The 19,515-nt window shown below is 37.2% G+C and overlaps 1 long non-coding RNA gene across 1 annotated transcript; it reads left to right on the forward strand.

The window, feature by feature from the left end:
* Positions 1-7,968: 7,968 nt before the first annotated feature.
* Positions 7,969-11,728, forward strand: LOC145716044 (uncharacterized). Its single transcript, XR_014138375.1, has 3 exons — positions 7,969-8,095; positions 8,807-8,939; positions 11,142-11,728. It is a non-coding gene; the product is annotated as an uncharacterized LOC145716044 (long non-coding RNA).
* The last annotated feature ends 7,787 nt before the right edge of the window (positions 11,729-19,515 follow it).

A 19,515-nucleotide genomic window follows, 5' to 3' on the forward strand; every position in this document is an offset into this window, starting at 1 on the left:
TGGCTTCACTTATTTGTGGAACATAAGGAATAACATGGAGGACATTAGGAGAAGGAAGGGAAAAATGGGCGGGAGGAATTGGAGGGAGAGATGAACCATGAAAGACTATGGACCTGAGAAACAAACAGGGTTTTAGAGGGGAGGGTGGGGGGGATTGGTTAGGCCGGTGATGGATGTTAAGGAGGGCACATACTACATGGAGCACTGGGTGTTATACAAAAACAATGGATCGTCGATCACTACATCAAAAACTAATGATGTATTGTATGGTGACTAACATAACATAATAAAATTAAAAACTACAAAAAAAAAAAAAAAGGAAGTTACTAAGTAGAAATCCTGTTATCTGCACTGGCTTCCACTCAAAGCCAAAAGATAGGAGGGTTAGAAATAATAACAATCATATGTAATCAGTTGCACCTCACGATCCCCCTGCAGCTCTTTCTGCTCATGGGGCCGGTCCCTGTGCTAAAATAAAAGCACCTTTTTGCACTAAAAAAAAAAAAATAATAATAATAACAATCCCCACTTTGAAAAACAAGTCATTGATAACCTTAATGTTACCCATCCATAGGAATCATCTGATTCTGAGAAGCCCAAGCAACAGCATGGCTTTCTCCTCTGCTCATTTATTAAATAGCCCTTTATTTACTATCCTCTGGGCATCAAGGAGTTTTCCCTCTTTGGGGGTTGCTTGATTTTTGTATCCCACTTTCTGATGGTGCAGGGGGATTGTTTCAGATGTCAAACATTTCAGGTTTTTGCAGTGTTGGCCTTTGAGCTTACGAAAAGAAAATATCTTTAAAAAATCAGGGATGCTGTATGGCGACTAACATAACATAATAAAGTTAAATTAAATTGAAAAAAAATATGATTTGTCTTACAAAAAATCAGGGATGGTTTAACAGCCTTGTTCTCTTCAGCCTGTGAATTTCATGTCTGTATCTATGCATGTTGTTTCAGTTCCAGCCCTTGTATGGGCATTCTAGCAGCAGAAAAAGAAAAAAGAAACACACACACATTTATTTTAAGTGAGTTATTCAGGCAGGAGTGGTTCACAGTAATTTTTCTTACAATTCACTTGGCAAGGTCTTAGAATCTGGCCACGCAGAGATGAAAATAGCCTTGAAAAATAAAATCACAACAGGGGTGCCTGGGTGGCTCAGTCATTAAGCGTCTGCCTTCGGCTCGGGTCCTGATCCCGGAGTCCTGGGATCTAGCCCCACATCGGGCTCCCTGCTCGCAGGAAGCCTGCTTCTCCCTCTCCCACTCCCCCTGCTTGTGTTCCCCTCTCACTGTGTATCTCTCTGTCAAATAAATAAAATCTTTAAAAAAAAAAAGAAAGAAAAAGTCACAACTATATGTTAATTAATCAAATTTAAATAAAATTAAATTTAAAAAAAGAAAGAAAAATAAAGTCACAAATCGACAGCTGTTTGCTCAGATAAATACAGATGATTTTTTTTAAAGAAGTAAGAGAGAAAATGTAGCCTTAACCTCATAGAAGTGTCTTTAAAAAGTATGCTAAATACTATATTTTTGGAAAACACAACAATCATCCCTCATACATGTAGAAAATCTTACATATATTCTCTTGTGAAATCTTCTTTACACGTTTATGTATAGACAGTCATAAAATCACACACACACAAATATATATTAAACGTCTAACAGGCACAGATTAAATTTCTAGGCCCTCATAAATAGCTAAGGTTCCAAGAAATAGTCAGGCTGAAAACCATCTGCAAGAAACGCATTGCAGAAAGATGCCTTTAAGGGTGGTGCATCCTTTTCTCCTCAAACAGCGGGGAGCTCTGTCTTGCTGAGTAAAACCCCAGTGCAGTACATGGTCTAACTTGCCCAGTAGGGATGCAGCTCATATGCTTGCTTGTTGAGTTCAGGGAACCTCCCAAGAAAGCTTCAGAAATAGACTCTCACGAAATGGTATTTCCTGGTCTTGCACTAACATCTAGTAGAGATTGAATGATGTTTGGGGACAGAGGTATGTATTTCTCCTATTTTCTTACATATGTGGCTATTCCCTTAGATTCTTGGAGGGTTTGCTCAGTCTAGGCCAGTGCCTAAGGCTCATATAAATTTTCCTTGAGTTGTCCCATGCAAAAAAAATATAGGAGAATATTAATCTTATAAAAGCTATTTGTTATGGGACTAGTTATTGGAGAAGGCCATCAATGTTGGAGGGCATTTCTTTTTCCATAAAAAAAATTACCTGACTCTCTGGTTGCAAATTTTAATGTTGCAATTTTATAGACTCTTAGAACACTTGTAAGTTGTGCTTTGAAATGATTGCAATCATGGAGTCATTTTCAAAGCTCAGGATAGAATTCTCCTAAAACCCATATTCTATCCAGAATGTGCAACACAGAGTACTTTTTCGGTCGTCTTGAAGGTTGGCTAACTTGTTCCCTTGGTGTTGCTTGATCCAATTTTATATAACAAATAATTATTTTGAAATTTTTAAATCAATGTAAGGACTGCGATCCCTGAAGAAGATGTACTTGATATGGAATTATATTCTCCATGTGCTCATTATTCTTGTTGAGAAGTAGGATATTGCAGGAAAACAGGATTTGCTCTCACTTCCAAAGAGTGTGTTTTGTCAACCAGAAGTCAATAAAAGAAAAACTGTAAAATATGCATTTTATCATCATGAAGAATGAGTCACAATTTTTCCAGAGAGACATGATATTTTTTGATTCAGATATGACTTGATGATGAGAAACTAGGGATTGAAGGATTTAAAAAAACAGTAAATTCAGTAGCGAAGAAAGTTTTGAGCTAATTATAGTGTTATGAAGATATAAGAAAAATATTTCCTAACAAAACACAGAATAAACACAAAATGCATTTTGAGTATGAGAATACAGAGTGCAGTAACTGTCACTGAGAAGAGTTGGAATAAGCCAGGACAGCACGGGACAATCCTGTATAAAAGATTATCGGGGGTGAGGGGGGGGCACCTGGGTGACTCTGTCGGTTAAGCATCCAACTTTTGGTTTCGGCTCAGGTCATGATCTCATGGGTTGTGAGATCAGCTCTGCCTTGGCCTCTGCTCTCAGCAGGGAAACTCCTTGAAGATTCTCTCCCTCTGCCCCCTCCCCTACTCTTTCTCTCTCAAATAAATAAATAAATCTTAAAAAAAAAAAAAAAAAAAGATTATTTGTCTGCATTAAACACAATGCTTCTATCCCGCTTGGGTCCTTATACAAATTCAGCACCTACATACAAGGTTCCACATGTTCATGCCTTGTCTTTCCTACTCATTCTTCTCATTGAAAATAACAATAGTGATTTTTTTTTTCCCCTTGGACCTTCTCCTGGGGCGGGGGGGATGTATTAATTTCTGTAAAAGGATGAACAGGTTTTACAGTATATAATCGAGTCAGAAAAAATATTTCTGGTTTCCTTTATTGTTTCTATATATTTTCTTCATATAGCATACTTCTCAAAATTTTTATAGTGTACTCTAGAAGTTGAAGCTCCAATAAATACATCAAGTATCTTATAGCCTCATTTCTAAAAGGATACATATGTGAGACAGAGTATCTACTGTCATCATGATGAAGATGTAAACATTATTCTCTCTTCTGTTTATACTCAGGAAGATCCATGTGTTCAAATAAAGGAAGATTTCTTGTCTTCAAGAAGGAAAGGATTCCTAATATCTGTTTCATTTTTAAAAAAATTTTTAAATGACTTTATTTATCTATTTGAGAGAGAGAGAAAGAGAGTGAGTTCTCACAAGCGGGGGGCGGGGAGGGGAGAGGGAGAGGGAGAAGCAGATGCCCCTCTGAGCAGGGAGCCCGATGCAGGGCTCGATCTCAGGACCCGGGGATCATGACCTGAGCTGAAGGCAGACGCTTAACAGACTGAGCCCCCCAGGCATCCCTATAAGTGTTTCATTTGACATTTCTATAAGCAGATGATGAGAGTGGAGCTGCCAGGGTTTGGGCTCAGGCAGGTGCGGTGCCAAGCCATGCACACAGTTATGCCAATCTGGGGACATACGGTCCCTTCAGGGCTGTGTAAATTGTAAATGTTGTGCAGCTGGTTAGTCAGACATATGAAGAGGGAAAAAAAAAAACAAAAAAACTCTGAGCATACATGTTACAATGTGGCTTATTTGAAAAATGCTATTTGTTCTTTTTTGTTGTTGTTGTTCTTAAACTTCAGTAGGAGCCTGAACCCAGGAACAAAACAAAAACAAACATGTTGGCTATTTCTTAGGAATTTGTATATAAAAAACAGCTCTAATGTAGCCAAACACACTAACTAACTAAACTAAATACTATCTCTTCATGGGGAGGGAACACTAAAACTAAGGGTTAATCTTCATTCCAGCCTCATTGTTAGGATGTTCAACACTTTTTAAGACAGGGTATCCAAATGGTACAAGCAAGCACTCAGGCTAGAACCTTCTGTTTCCTATCAGAGTAACTTTACGTTACTTACATAGCCTTTCTGGCACTCCTTAATAAGATGGAAGGTACAACATTCTTAAGTAGCCAAGATACAAGGTTAAATGCTTATTAATATCAATTTTTCCTGCCCAAGAGTTAAAACAATTACATTGTCTAACAGCTTTCATTTGGCACAGTGCCCACATTTTACTCTGAAACTTTATGGAAGGGAACTTTGTATGGAATCAGAGATTCATCCTTTCATCTGATCTTCCAGGCCAATATATCCTCTGTTAGCAAGAGAAGCACCAGGTTGTGAACACCAACAGCGTCAAGGGACACAACAATGGATCTTCAATAAAGAGATCAGCTATCCACCAGGCCCACTCTGGGCCAATGCTTTTCCCTCAGGAGGCACAGAGCAACCTATAGAATTCCTTAAAGGGGGGGCCAGTTATTCTTGGAGTAAGTGCATTGAAGGCCTCCTCAAGATTTTGCAGTGGTTCATATTCCCCTAAATTTGCTTTAGGTCAGAGCTACAGGATTACCTAACAGAAGAGTCTGGAGTCACAATAATTCCCATATCAAGAGGACAATGTGGGCTTTTAAATAAGAAACTATATATACCATTTAGCCAAATCTCTGAAATGTCCTGGATTTGAGAACCCTGAATTTAAAATTTAGACATTTAGACAAGAATTTCTCCAAATTATAGGAGTCCTGAGTTGTTCGCATCCTCCAAACATGAGGCAATTAATTTGCAAATAGAAGAGCTTATTCCTCCTGACTCAGAGGCACTGTCTAATTTTCGAGGTGAGCTAAATCATGATTGGCTTGATGAATATTTGCTTGTGGATTATGGCAAAGCCTTCCTTTCTGTGTTCTGCCTTTCTGCCTGCAATTGAAAATTCCTACATTTTCCTTGGGGAACCAGTCTTTGTAAGTAAATTGGAATCACTCTGATTTTTCTAGTAGTTAGAATACGTACATGTTCCTAATATTTGTTTCATATGTTGTTTTTGAGCACAGAATTTGGGTAAGCATATTGAGAACCATTCAGTGCTAGTAGAAAAGGCTCCAGATGGTATATTCATAGATTAAATCATGTAACTCTATTATTATATCTGGTTAATTCTATCTGGAACTCTGTCTATTGTGTCTGGAGAGAGAATTACAGAAAAGATGGTCAGTTTCTCTATGCTTTGAGAAAATTAAGAGTCAGAATAGGCCAACCTGTGTTTCCAAAATGACCAAGCTGTTTCAACTTCTCAGGTGTCTCTTGAGTTGAGACTGAATTGAGGTTCCAGAATGATTCTTTCCCCAGAATTCCCCAGAATTCTTTTCTGGCTTATATGGGAAAATTCCATAGTAGTGGATAGCAAATTCTTCCATAACTTTTCATGAATTTCAATTCATGATACTTACTTTTATTTTAAATGTAGTGCACACACATGTATAATCATTTGTCAGTTTAAAGAATGTGAAAAAAAGAACACACTTTCTGAATCTCTTGCAGATATGTTTGGCCTAGGATGAATACTGTGAGTGCCATATTAGCAGAAGTATGGCTAATAATGTTTGTTGTCAGTTTGGACAGATTCATTTATGACACGCAAAACATACTAGATGATTTGTTCATTGTTGTAAGGATTTCCAAATCTAGTGAAAAGATCTCCTGATCTTTATCCACATATACAAAATGACTTTCAGAATTTATTCTCAATGCAGGTGGCAGAAATGCATAGATTACCACTGAAAGACCACTTGAAGGAAGAAGGGCCTTGACCCTGATTGGATACATTTCTTTATGCTGTAAGTTATTGGTCATGTGAAGACATGGTCTTAACATGGTCAGGTGAAGCTAACTAAAACCTTTTATTTAGGTGAGAGAAGAATGGATGCCAATGAATTCATTCAGTGAATTCAATTCCTGTCTCCATAAGGTAAAAAATGAAGAGTCTAGATGTTTTGTTCCTTTCCGAATGATGACAAAGTTCAAGATTCTCTCTACAGACATCACATGGCATCTATCCTGTACTGATACACTGAGGACATAGTCAAGATTGCTATGAAGTACAAAAAGGTTGTTAAGATATTCCAAATCACCTAAGCTTCAATAAAGCAATGTTTGCTAATCATCAGTTTTCATGTTTCAGTTTTGGTGTTAGGGATATCAGGAAAAACACAGATAATGGGAGCTCATGTCATTGTGTGAATACAACTGCAAATTTGAACATCTGTATAATATAGTGGTTAATTATGCCACACAGTGACTTATATTTGATCTGTAGTGGAAGCCAGGGTGGGATATTTCATCACCATTGAGAAATGTCAATCATTTGTGAAGGACAGCAAGCAGGGTCAATGGCAGAAACTCACTTTGTTCAATCCTTCAATCTTTTCTTTATACATGATTTTATTTTATTTTTTTAAGTTACTTAAGTTTTTTTAAAGTTGTATTTATTTAAGTAATTTCTACACCCATCATGGGGCTCAAACTCAAGACCCTGAGATCAAGAGTCTCATGCTCTTTCAACTTCCATGGACTTCCATGGCCTCTGCACAAGGATGACACTCAAGTTTCTGAAGAAAAGGCAGAGCATTCCTTTTGATGGATTTGAAACACTAACAAGAACAGGAACATTTAACCCTTCTTTTACACAGTTGTAGACAGACACAAGAATAGGAAAAGAGCACGTTTTTTTCCTATTAGAAGCTTTACCTCAAATTATTATGCCTTGAAGGAAGGCAGGGGTGGTGGCACAGAGATTTTCCATCATTCATGATGGTAACCATGGGCAAGTACCATAAAAGAACCCAGAGGAATCACAAGGTGGATAGGATGACAGATTTCTACTTTCTTCCTAAATTAAAAGATAATTTAGCCAAGGTTATAGAATATGCAAAAGCTTCCTTATACTTCTGGAGAATATAATACCAGAGATATGGACAAATAGCACATTACTCTCATCTTTGGATTTCTTGACATGGGCTCTATAAATATTGTGTGCTATTTTTCTATTATTATTTGTCAAGTAGTAGAAATGGGAGTAAGGAAGCTAATGTCACTGCAGAGTAACTGGTATTAGCAAAACACACAAAGTATAATTTGGGAGCCAAGAGAGTAAAAACCCCATATTTATAGAAAAATCCCATATTTTATATTAAAGGTGAGTATTTATATGGGCAAATGAAGGTTTTATTATAAATCAAAATATTTCTCCAAACAGAAAGCACATGCTTCATTAGCAAAGTCTTTGGGGAGTGGTGGGTAAATAGGAATTAAGATTTGTCCTCATGCTGAGAAAAGAGTGTGCAAAGCTTTAGCACTCAACACTGTGGCTGTCTGAACAGCAGAGATAAATGATTATCTCTGTCAACATCATGCATTTTACCCCATCATAGAAACCCATCTGCAAGAAAGAGCAGAAAGATGCCTTTTAGGGTGATGTATCATTATCTCTTCATACAACAGGGAGTTCTGTCTTATTGAGCAAAACCTACATATACCAAATTCCCACAGCCTACAGTGCCTAATAGAGACACAGATCATATACTGCTTGCTGCTTTGGGGGAACTTCCTTGGAAAGACTCTGAGACCAACTCTGAGGTACTGATGTTCCCAGGTCCTGAATGGATATCGAGTTAAGACTTAATGTTGTTTGGGGACAGAAGTATGTATTTTTGTATTCTTCTTTTGTTCTTATTTACATGGCTATTCCTTTGGCCTGTAAGAGGGCATGTCAATTCCATGCCAGTCCCTAAGACTCATACAAATTTTCCTGGAATTGTTCCATGGGAGGAAACCATAGCAGTAGAATAATCTTATAAAAGCTACTTTTTATAAAACTAGTTATTTGAGAAGGATATAAATGTCTAAGGGGATTTTTTTCCATTAAAAAAAATGATTGGGGCGCCTGGGTGGCTCAGTTGGTTAAGCGACTGCCTTCGGCTCAGGTCATGATCCTGGAGTTTCGGGATCGAGTCCCGCATCGGGCTCCCTGCTCAGTGGGGGGTCTGCTTCTCCCTCTGCCCTCTTCCCTCTCGTGCTCTCTGTCTCTCATTCTCTCTCAAATAAATAAATAAAATCTTTTAAAAAAAAAACAAAAAAATAAAAAAAAAATGATTGACTCTCTAGCAGCAAACTTAATGTTACAATTTTAAAGGCCCATAGAACTATTTCAGATTGCACTTTGAAATGATCTCAGCCATGTAGTCATTTTCAAAAGACAGAAAACAATTGGCCTAAAAATCATATACTATCTAGAATTTGCAACACAGAGTACCTTTCTAGTGGTCCCTAAGTCTGGCTTGCTAGTTTTTTTAGTGCTGCTTTATTCAATTTTATGTAATGAATGATTACTTTGACATTTTTTTTTTGTCAGTGAAAGAACTTTGATCCAAAAGGAGGATGTTCTTGATCTGGAATTATATTCTCTGCATAATCATTACTCTTGTTGAGAAAAAGTATATGGCATTGAGTGGACTCTCAGTTCCAAAGACTGCTTTGTAAATCAGGTATCAATGAAAAAATATTTTTTAGGATGTTGAGTTTACCATTATGAAGAGTGAATCACAATTTGTTCAGAGAAACATGACATTTTTGCTTCAGATATGATTAATAATAAGGAACAGGATTAAAGATTTTTTTAAAAAGTAAATTAGATAGTAAGGGCAGTATCATACTGATTATAATATTATCAAGATAGAAGAAAAAATACACATATATTTCATACCTAATGTGGATCCTCTCTTGATAACAAAAATAGAGATTTTGAGTATGAGAAGACAGTGTCAGTAACTGTCATTGAAACTGTCATTGAATAAAGTCAGAATATCATAGAACAATTCTAGATAAAGGATCACTGGCCTGCATTAAACACAAATGCTTCTATTCTCACTTGGATCTTTATGCAAATTCAACATCTAAATACTAGCTTTCAAATGTGCATGACTTCTTCCCTCCCATTTTCCATTTGAAAGTAATTACAGTTGACCTTTGAACAACACAGGGGGATTCTGGGCACCCTCCCCACAGTAGAAAATCGGGCATAACTTTGGACTCCCCCAAAACTTAACTGCTAATAGCCCAGTGTTGACTGGAAGCCTTACCAATAACATAAACAGTCAATTAACACATACATTTTATGTTACATGTATTATATACTATATTCTTACAATAAAGTAAACTAAAGAAAATGTTACTAAGAAAATCATAAGGAAGAGAAAATACATTTTTAGTACTGTACTATCGTACTGTAAACATCCACATATAAGTGGACCTGCGAGGTTCAAAACTCTGTTGTTCAAGGTTCAGTTGTATAATGTTTCCTTTTTTTTTTTTTTTGGTCAATCTTCTCAGAATACAAGGCATTAATTTCTATAAAACAACCATCACATTTTACAGAACTTCACAAAGGTAGATAGAAGAAATATTTTTTTATTGCTATTGTTTTAATATATTTTCCTGGTAAATTCGAACATACCTGTACACTGTACAACTAGAAATTTTACAGTGAATTCCAGAGGAAAAGTGAAATTGTAGCTCCATGGACTATACCAAGTTTCCCATGATTTCACTTCAAAGAGAAATGTACACGAAACAGAGTATATCTATTGTCATTATGATGAAGACAGAAAAGGCGATACTTTTTTTTTTTAAAGATTTTATTTATTTATTTGAGAGAGAGAGAATGAGAGGGAGAGAGCACATGAGAGGGGGGAGGGTCAGAGGGCGAAGCAGACTCCCTGCCGAGCAGGGAGCCCGATGTGGGACTCGATCCAGGGACTCCAGGATCATGACCTGAGCCGAAGGCAGTCACTTAACCAACTGAGCCACCCAGGCACCCATAAAAGGTGATATTTTTTGTTTATACTCAGGATGGTCCATATGTTCAAATAAAAAAAGAAGATTTCTTGCTGTCCAGAGAAGAAAAGCATTCCTAATATGTGGGTATTTTGCTTAACATTTCTGTAGGCAGATCATGAGTAGAAAAGCAAGGGTTTGTAGGGTCAGGCAGATGTGGTTCCAAACCACTTACCCAGCCACACCAGTGCAAAGACATGTGGTCCCTTCCAGGCTTTCTGTGAGTGGTGTGTAGTTTGTGAGTTAGTCAGGAGTATGAAAAGGAAGCAAACTCTGAGTCTAAGAGCATGCATGTTACATTGTGGCTTGTTGAGTCAAATGCTATTAGTTCTTAAACTTCCGAAGGAGCCTGAACCCAGCGACAAAACAAAAATAACTATGCCAGATACTACCTAGGAACAGAGGTGTAAATGAAAGAATTCTACATAGCAAAACAAAGAAACAAAGCAACAAATACTTTGTTGTCTCTCCATGGGGCAGGAATACCAGGACTAGTGGGCAATATTAATTTTCAGCTTCATGGCCAAGATGGTCAACATTATTTCAAGACAAAAGGATCCATAAGACACATGCACTCAGGCTAAGATCCTCAGCTTCCTATAACATAAATTTACATTACTTACATAGCCTTTCTGGAACTCAGTATAAAAGAGAATATGTCATTCTGAACTGCCTGAGATACATTGCTAAATACTTAATCAATGTCAGATTTCCCACTCAAGAATTTAAACAATTGCATGGCCTAATTTCTTACATTTAGCACAGTACCTACGTTTCACTTTAAAATATATATGAACACTAACTATTGCATGGAATCAAAGAGACTAATCCTTTTATCTGATCTTTCTGGCCAGCACATGCTTCCCATGTGTTGACTCAGCACCACCAATGAGGGGAGCAACAGGTTGTGAAGACCAACAGCATCAAGGGACACAACGATGGATCTTCAACAAAGAGATCCAGCCATCCACCAGGGCCAGTCTGGGCCAATGCCTTTCCCTCAGGAGGCACAGGGCAATCTGCAGAATTTCTTAAAGGGGAAGCCAGTTATTCTTGGGGCAAGTACTAATGAAGGTCATCTAAGGATTTTGAGGTGGCTCGTATTCCCCTGAATTCGCTCTGGATCAAAGCTACGTGATTACCTGGGAGAAGAGTTTGGAATGGTCACAATAATTCCCATGTCAAGAGGAAAATAGGACGTTTAAATAAGAAACCACATATGCCATTTAGCCAAATCACCAAACTGTTTTATATTTGGGAACACTGAATGAAAATTTAAGCACTGATCATGGAATTCTCCAAATGAAAGGAATCCTGACTCATTTACAACCTCCAAATGTGGGGCAAATAATTCTAAGAATAAAACTTATTCCTCCTAACTCAGAGGCATTTTCTCATTTCCCAGGTGAGCCAAATCATGATCAGCCTAATGAATATTTGCCTGTGGATTATGGTAGAGGTCTTCCTTTCATTCCATGAACTATATCTAGCACTAGAAAACAGTGTATATAGCTTCATTTTCCTTTTGGGACCAATTTTTGTAAGTAAATTGGAATCACTTTGACCTCTGTATTACTTACAATATATGTAAAATCCTTAATAGTTATCATTTATAAGCACAAAATTTGGGGGAAAGTACTGAGAAGTATTTGGTGTTAGGAAAAACGACGACGGAATCATGTTTTCGCAGACTAACTCTTTGCACTTTATCAGTTAATCTCTTGGCACTTTTGCACAGTTAATCATATCTGGAACTGTGTCTACTGTGTCTGGAAAGAAGACAACAAAACAGATGGTGCGTTTATCTACAGTTTCAGAAAATTAAAAGAGGCATAGCGTAGACCAACCTTCATCTCTAAAATGATCAAGCTGTCTCCGATTCCCAGGTTTTACTTTGCCTTGAGTTGAGATCCCAGAATGATTTCTTCCCTCTCCCAACAGTTCATGTTGTCTCTGTCCGGCTCAGATGAGAAATTACCAGTAGTAGATAGCAAACCTGTGCATACATTTTAGGAATTCCAATTTTACTTGCATTTTAAACAAAATGCACAATCACCTGCCAGGTTCAAGAGCGTGAGAAAGGGGACTCTGTTTCTGATTCTCTTTCAGATCCGTGGCAGTGTTGGAGCAAACACTGTGGATGCCATATTAACAGGCATGTCGCTAATAATCCTTGCAATCAAAGTGAGCATATCCTATTACTTCTTATCAAGCATATCAGTTCATTATTTCATTACTGTAAGTATTAACAGATCCAGTGAAAAAAAATCTCCTGATATGTATCCACATATATAAAGTTCCTTGCAAATGTCTTTCTTATCACAGGTGGGCACCACTTAAAACTTACAAATCACTTGAGAAGGTCAGGGTCTTGATCCTGAGTGAATAAAATCTCTGAACTATAAACTATTGGTGGTGTTAGGACTTAAGCACATCAGGTGAAGCTAAATAAAACCCTTGTTTTAGATAAGATCAGAAAGGGTGCCAATGAACTCACTCAATGATTGTAATTGCTGTCTTCACTAAGGTAAAGAGAAGTCTAGATGTTTAGTCCATTCAGCACAATGATAGACAAAGTCCAGGATCCTTTCTAGAAAGTATATATTTAACAAAACCGACACTGATCTACTGATCATATGGTGAAAATTACTATGAGATATAAAAGGATCCTAAAACATTCTAATTTTTAGACATCTCAATAAAGCATGGTTTGCAAATGCGCAGGCTTTTTATCAGTTGGTTATGTCAAGAAAAAAAAAGTGAATAACAAGATCTCACTTCATTTGTGTGAAAATTATAAATGAATGAAATTGCAAATTTGGGAGTCTGTAAATTAGAGTAATTATGTGCATCTCTGCCCAGATTTTATCTGAAGGTGAAGCCAGAGTGGGATATTTCACTACCATTGACAATCTGTCAATCAGTTGTGAAGGAGAACATGCAGGCTCCGTGGGAGGCGTTCCCTTGCTCAGTCTTTCCATCTTTCCTCCCTGCATTTTAATTTGCAGAGGATTATGTTTATGACGCTCATCCTCCTCATCCTGGGACTCATCATCTCAGTGTTGCTGTCTGCATTTGGATGCAGTGCTGTCTGCTGTGATATGACTTCAGTGAGTGTCTGTGACCCAGAGGACTTAGAATGTGTTCTAGGATATTCTTTGCCACTTTTACATTTACCTCTTTAAGTTTCACTGAACCATTCAAAACATACAAAACATCCAAGACCCTCTGTCATGTTAGGAGCCCCTCACATTCCGTTTTGCCACCAGCAGCCACATGCATAAGATTGGACTGGGCACTAGCGGAAGGTTGCTTGGATGGATGTAGATGTTCATATCAGAAAGAGAAGAGTGGCCCCAAGGAGGGTCTGTGCATTAAGAGAACCAGGGCCATGGGCAAGTGAAATGTCATATGATATCATGAAATATCATCTACTGTGTTTTCTTCCTCCACAGGTGGTTGTCGACTTATACTCCAATGAGCATGGATTTCCCATAGCCACTCTTTTTTTTTTTTTTAAGATTTTATTTATTTATTTGAGAGAGAGAATGAGATAGAGAGCATGAGAGGGTAGAGGGTCAGAGAAAGAGGCAGACTCCCTGCTGAGCAGGGAGCCTGACGTGGGACTCTATCCCGGGACTCCAGGATCATGACCTGAGCCAAAGGCAGTCGCTTAACCAACTGAGCCAACCAGGCGCCCCCCATAGCCACTCTTAATCATGACTATGATGAGGTGGTTTTCCAACCCACTTAATTGTTTGATGTATCAACTTTTGAACTATTCCTGGATTTACTCGAATTGTATTATTGAGAGTAAATTAATAATCAGATAGTAAACAGACTCTTCAGTGTTCTCAAGGGGAGAAAAAGTTACAGATTTGCTGATGTTGACTCTGCTATGGTCTCCTACTCTATCCCCAATTGTGATCACATTTGGAAATGATAAATGAAGCATATGACTCATCAGCATCAGCACTGACATCATCTCACAGCCTTTGCAATATGAAAAAAATGGAACATACCGGAAAGGTTGTAGGTGTTTTGGGACTCTGGTCTGGCCTTGGAGGGTATGTTCAGAACTGCTCACCTACACAGTTTCTGAGAAGCCATTCACTTCAGACTATAATGCTAACCCTATACTGGGAGTTGTACAATAGGTCAGCTGTGTAGATCATGCTGTTACTGACACTTTCCCTAAAGAGTACAAATTTCCATGAAATAAATGAATAAAATAAACCCTGCTCTTATCCTTTCACCTTGAAGTAGTCATCATTTCTTTTTATTTTTCCATTGTAGTGTTATCTGTACCATGAAGATTTGACATCATGAAGTCAGTTATGGTCTTTTAATCTCAGGGTCCTATAAAACCAATCCAATGAGTAAAGTGTGACTGATGTTTTAAAACAGGAAAATACAGGGGTGCCTGGGTGGCTCAGTCGGCTAAGCATCTCTCTTTGGCTCAGGTCATGATCCCAGGATCCTGGGATGGAGCCCTGCATCTACCTCCCTGCCCAGCAGGGAGCCTGCTTCTCCCTCTTCCCCGGTCCACAACCCCCCCGCCCCTGCACTGGTGCTTTCTCTCTTTCACTCTCTCTCATTCTCTCAAATAAATAAATACAATCTAAAAAAAAGGAAAATACACACACTTTCTGCACACAGGTTCTGCTTTTTCAGTGATCGATCCCCTGCAGGTCCTTAGTCTCCTTTGCTTCACGGATCCTGATGCAGCCTGAAATAACCCACACACTACTTGAAAAGGGAACAGTCATCATCACATTTTGACTTTTTTGAAAGGCCTGGAACACTATTAGTTTGTAATCTGTGGTCAAAAGACACAGATGGCCTCTCTTAGTATATGTCTAACTAAAATTTAAGAAGGTACTAGCAGATGGCTTAATGTAATCCTGCCTGTACCACCTGCAATGGGATCAGAAACTGACAATCTTCTGTATGATTCTGACTTAACTGTTGTCACAGTTTGATAGCATGTTGTCAACTACAATATATTAATTGGCACTTAGCACTGTCTTAGACACTAGACTCTGGTCTATGGGAACAAAAAAAATATAGAAAAAACATCCAATTGTGGCCTAACAAATTAAGCTTCATTTCTTATTTTAATGCTTTTCTTCCAGAAAGCAAAGTCTACTCTACTCTACTCTACTCTACTGGATTTTTAAAAAGATTCTTTGGGATTTTCTACATATACAATTATGTCTTCAATAGGGACATTTATATTTCTTAATTTCCAAACTGTAGATGTTTTCTTTCTTTTCTTGCCATATTACATTGGCTATGACTTCCAGTAGATGTTGAACAGGAATGTGAAGGGCAGATAAACTAGTACTGGGGGGACAGGGGAGTACATTCAGTAGGTCACTACTGAGTATGTTGTAACGGTAGGGTTTTGTATATGGCTTTTTTCAGATAATAGGAATTCCCATCTATTCCTAGTTTTTTGAGTTTTTTCTTTATCATGAATAAATAAGTTTTGTCAAATACATTTTCTGTATATTGAGAAGATCATATGAGCTTTTGTATTTAATCTGTCAATATGATGAATTGTTTACATTGATTTTGTTGTTGTTGTTGTTAAACCAGTGTTGCTTTCTTGAAATAAACCCCATTGGTTGTTGTGTGTTATCCTTTGATATACTTTTAGATTTGATTTGATAACATTTTGTTGAGGATTTTTGCATCTATCTTGAAAGTTATTGCTAACCTTACACCAGTTAGAATGGTAAAAATTGACAAGGCAAGAAACAACAAATGTTGGAGAGGCTGTGGAGAACGGGGAACCCTCTTACACTGTTGGCGGGAATGCAAGTTGATACAGCCACTTTGGAAAACAGTGTGGAAGTTCCTCAAAAATTTAAAAATAGAGCTACCCTCTGACCCAGCAATTGCACTACTGGGCATTTACCCCAAAGATACAGATGTAGTGAAAAGAAGGGCTACATGCACCCCAATGTTCATAACAGCAATGTCCACAATAGTCAACCTGTGGAAGGAGCCGAGATGCCCTTCAACAGATGAATGGATAAAGATGTGGTCCATATATACAATGGAATATTACTCAGCCATCAGAAAGAATGAATACCCAACTTTTGCATCAACATGGATGGAACTGGAGGAGATTATACTAAGTGAAATAAGTTAAGCAGAGAAAGTCAATTATCATATGGTTTCACTTATTTGTGGAACATAAGGAATAGCATGGAGGACATTAGGAGAAGGAAGGGAAAACTGAAGGGGGGGAAATCAGAGGGGGAGATGAACCATGAGAGACTATGGACTCCAGGAAACAAACTAAGGGTTTCAGAGGGGATGGGGGTGGGTGATGGGTTAGCCCAGTGATGGGTACTAAGGAGAGCATGTATTGCATGGAACACTGGGTCTTATATGCAAACAATGAATCATGGAACACTACATCAAAAACTAATGATGTACTGTATGGTGACTAACATAACATAATAAAAAAAAGAAAGTTATTGCTATGTAGTTCTTATGATATCTTTGTCTTGTTTTGGTATTGGAGTAATGCTGACCTCATAAAATAGAAGGGATTATGTTGAATTATTTTTTTCCTTAAATATTTGGTGGAATTAGCCAGTGATATGGCTAACCAGATGGAGTTGGTTTTGTTATTGTTGTTGTAATGGTTTTGTCTATACATTCAATTTCTTTAAAAGGTATTAAACTATGGAGATCATCTATTCTTGAGTCAATGTTGATAATTTGTGTCTTTCAAGTAATTCTATTTCTTTCCAGATGTTAAATTTATTTCATAAATTTGTTCACAGTATTTCTTCATTTTCCTTTTAAAATCCCTGCATTCTGCAGTGATATCCGTTCTTTTATTCCTTACATTGATAACTTTTGTCTTCTCTCTTTTTTCCTTGGTTGTTCTGAACGAAGTTTACTCCATTTTGTTGATTTTTATTGTAATGTCATCTTAATACAGTTATATGTTAATACTTTGCTTGGTATATTTGAGCCTGATCATTGAGATAGATAGATGATAGATAGATAGATAGATAGATAGATAGATAGATAGATAGATAGACAGACAGATAGCTATTCCTGAAATTTAAATATCATTGGAAATATATTTATTTTTTGTTTTGTTTATGTTTATTTTATTTTAGTGAAGGTATAGTTAATAAGATGCTAAAGCAAAGACCAAGAGAAGTTGGTTGAAAATATGAATTTCCTAGAAATTGCTCCAAAGGAAATAATTTTATTTAGTAAGTTAAAAGAATAAATACAGTCTTTGTCAGATTAATGGAAAGAAATGGAAAGAGAATGTGTGGAAATAAAACCATCAGTTGGTATTGAGGATTATGGTTATAATGCTTCTAATTTTGTGCAACAAAACATGATGTATATCAACTTTGTCTGAATATACCAGAACTGCTTATCTGGAGTTCTAGGTGTGGAAATAACAACAAATGAGGAAACACAGAGGTCAAAACATAGATTTTCCTCCCCCACATATTGGTACAGTCTTTGATAGTCACAGAAGAGATATAAGCTTAAGAAGACTGCAGACTCCCACATTCCTGCAGTGGAATAAACCTAGGTAGGTAGAACTTTTTTTTTCCATTATCCAGAGCACCAGAAAGTACTTTTGTCTATGTTCTGAGAGGCACAGATGTAGAACCTGGACAGAAAGAGACTGGACAGAATGTGGGCTCAAGGCAGAGAGAGTTCTTCCTTTCTTTCCATCGGTAGATACTCGATGCCAAATATTTCAGGAATTTTTTTTTTCTAGATAACGTAGAAAGTTTCAGTGACTTAGACACATTTGATCTTGTCTTCATTCCTGCTTTCTGACTTTCTGATTATGCAAGCGCACTTTCCGCATCAGTGGATAGATAGTAAGGCTTAGCGTTAAGAAGGAAGTTAGTCTCCAGCCCTATTTTCTAGCAGAGCCAATTTAAGATAACAGGGGAAAAATTTGTTTAGAATTGTGACATTGAAACTTTTTTGTTTATAATGTGCAAGTGCAATTCAGAACGTCAAGACTGGACATGGTGAGCCAGCTAAGTTCACAATAGTATTCTCGGTGAGAATCATTTGAGTTTTATAACTAATCTCGTAGAGGTATAAGGAAGAGGATTAGGTGGGTTTGAAGCGGTATTAACTTATAAAGGGTAATGGGGCTTTGAAGTTAATATTTAAGGTGAGGACAATGTGGTAAACAAGACTAATTTTTGTATTGTGGAGTAACCAAGAAATACTGTAATGTCCTTCTCTAAATAGGCAACAGAGGTGAAATAGCAGCATTTGTTAGAAAGATGATGACTGTAAATGTGAAAATCCTACTCAAAATATTGAACAGCTGAATGGTAGCTTAAAGGAGCAGTCAAAGGCTGCACTACAGGCTTAAGATTTGACAGACTATTACAGTATATAATAACATATCTGTAATAAAAATCATTAAAGTGAATTTTAGTGAGTAAAAATGTGCCCGGTAAATATTATGGTCAATATTTTGAACCTAAAATACATATTTGTTGAGTGAATGGATGAGTAAATAATGGCATTTGCAGTGAGGCATGATAGAAGATACTTTTTGGAGTCAACAGTTTATTTTCCCCCCGACAAAGTTATACTGAAAGCTCTGGTTCCCTCAAACACTCAAACCTGTTATGTGTGGGCTTCAGGAGGCTAAATAAGGGATGTGTCAGTCTGAGCCAGGCTTTATCTAAAGAGCAGATTCTTACTTATCAGACCTATGACTCTTTGGTCCCACATCTGTAAGATGTCTGTGAATTTAGGCAAGTTATCTACCATCTTTGGATATAAAGGTCACATTTTAAAAAGATATAATAACTGATTGATGAGATACTCTTTATTTATGAAATATTAGTGGAAAAGACTCATCCACTAAAGAAAAAGAAAAAGAAATGTTCTTGTTAGCACTCCAGTGTGATCACATAAGATAAATTCCTTGTTTCAACTCTTTCATTGAAAGCAACTATTGGGAATAGAAAAATTGAATACTTAGGATTAATCTTAAGTGTCCCATAAGAGTTCCATATCATGATATCTTAATCTTTTCATTAGAACTGCAAAGAAATTTACACATACAAACATTATTTGGACCAGAGTACACTGCTACCTCTTTTTTTTTTTAAGAAATTTGGCATGGATCTCAAGAGTCAGAAACTATGTTTCCACTTTGATACAGGAATTTTATCAGTTATATGAAGGGTCTAATTC

The sequence above is a fragment of the Leptonychotes weddellii genome, chromosome 11, assembly GCF_054177405.1.
Source record: "Leptonychotes weddellii isolate Sample4059 chromosome 11, ASM5417740v2, whole genome shotgun sequence".
In the NCBI taxonomy this organism is placed as follows: domain Eukaryota; kingdom Metazoa; phylum Chordata; class Mammalia; order Carnivora; family Phocidae; genus Leptonychotes; species Leptonychotes weddellii.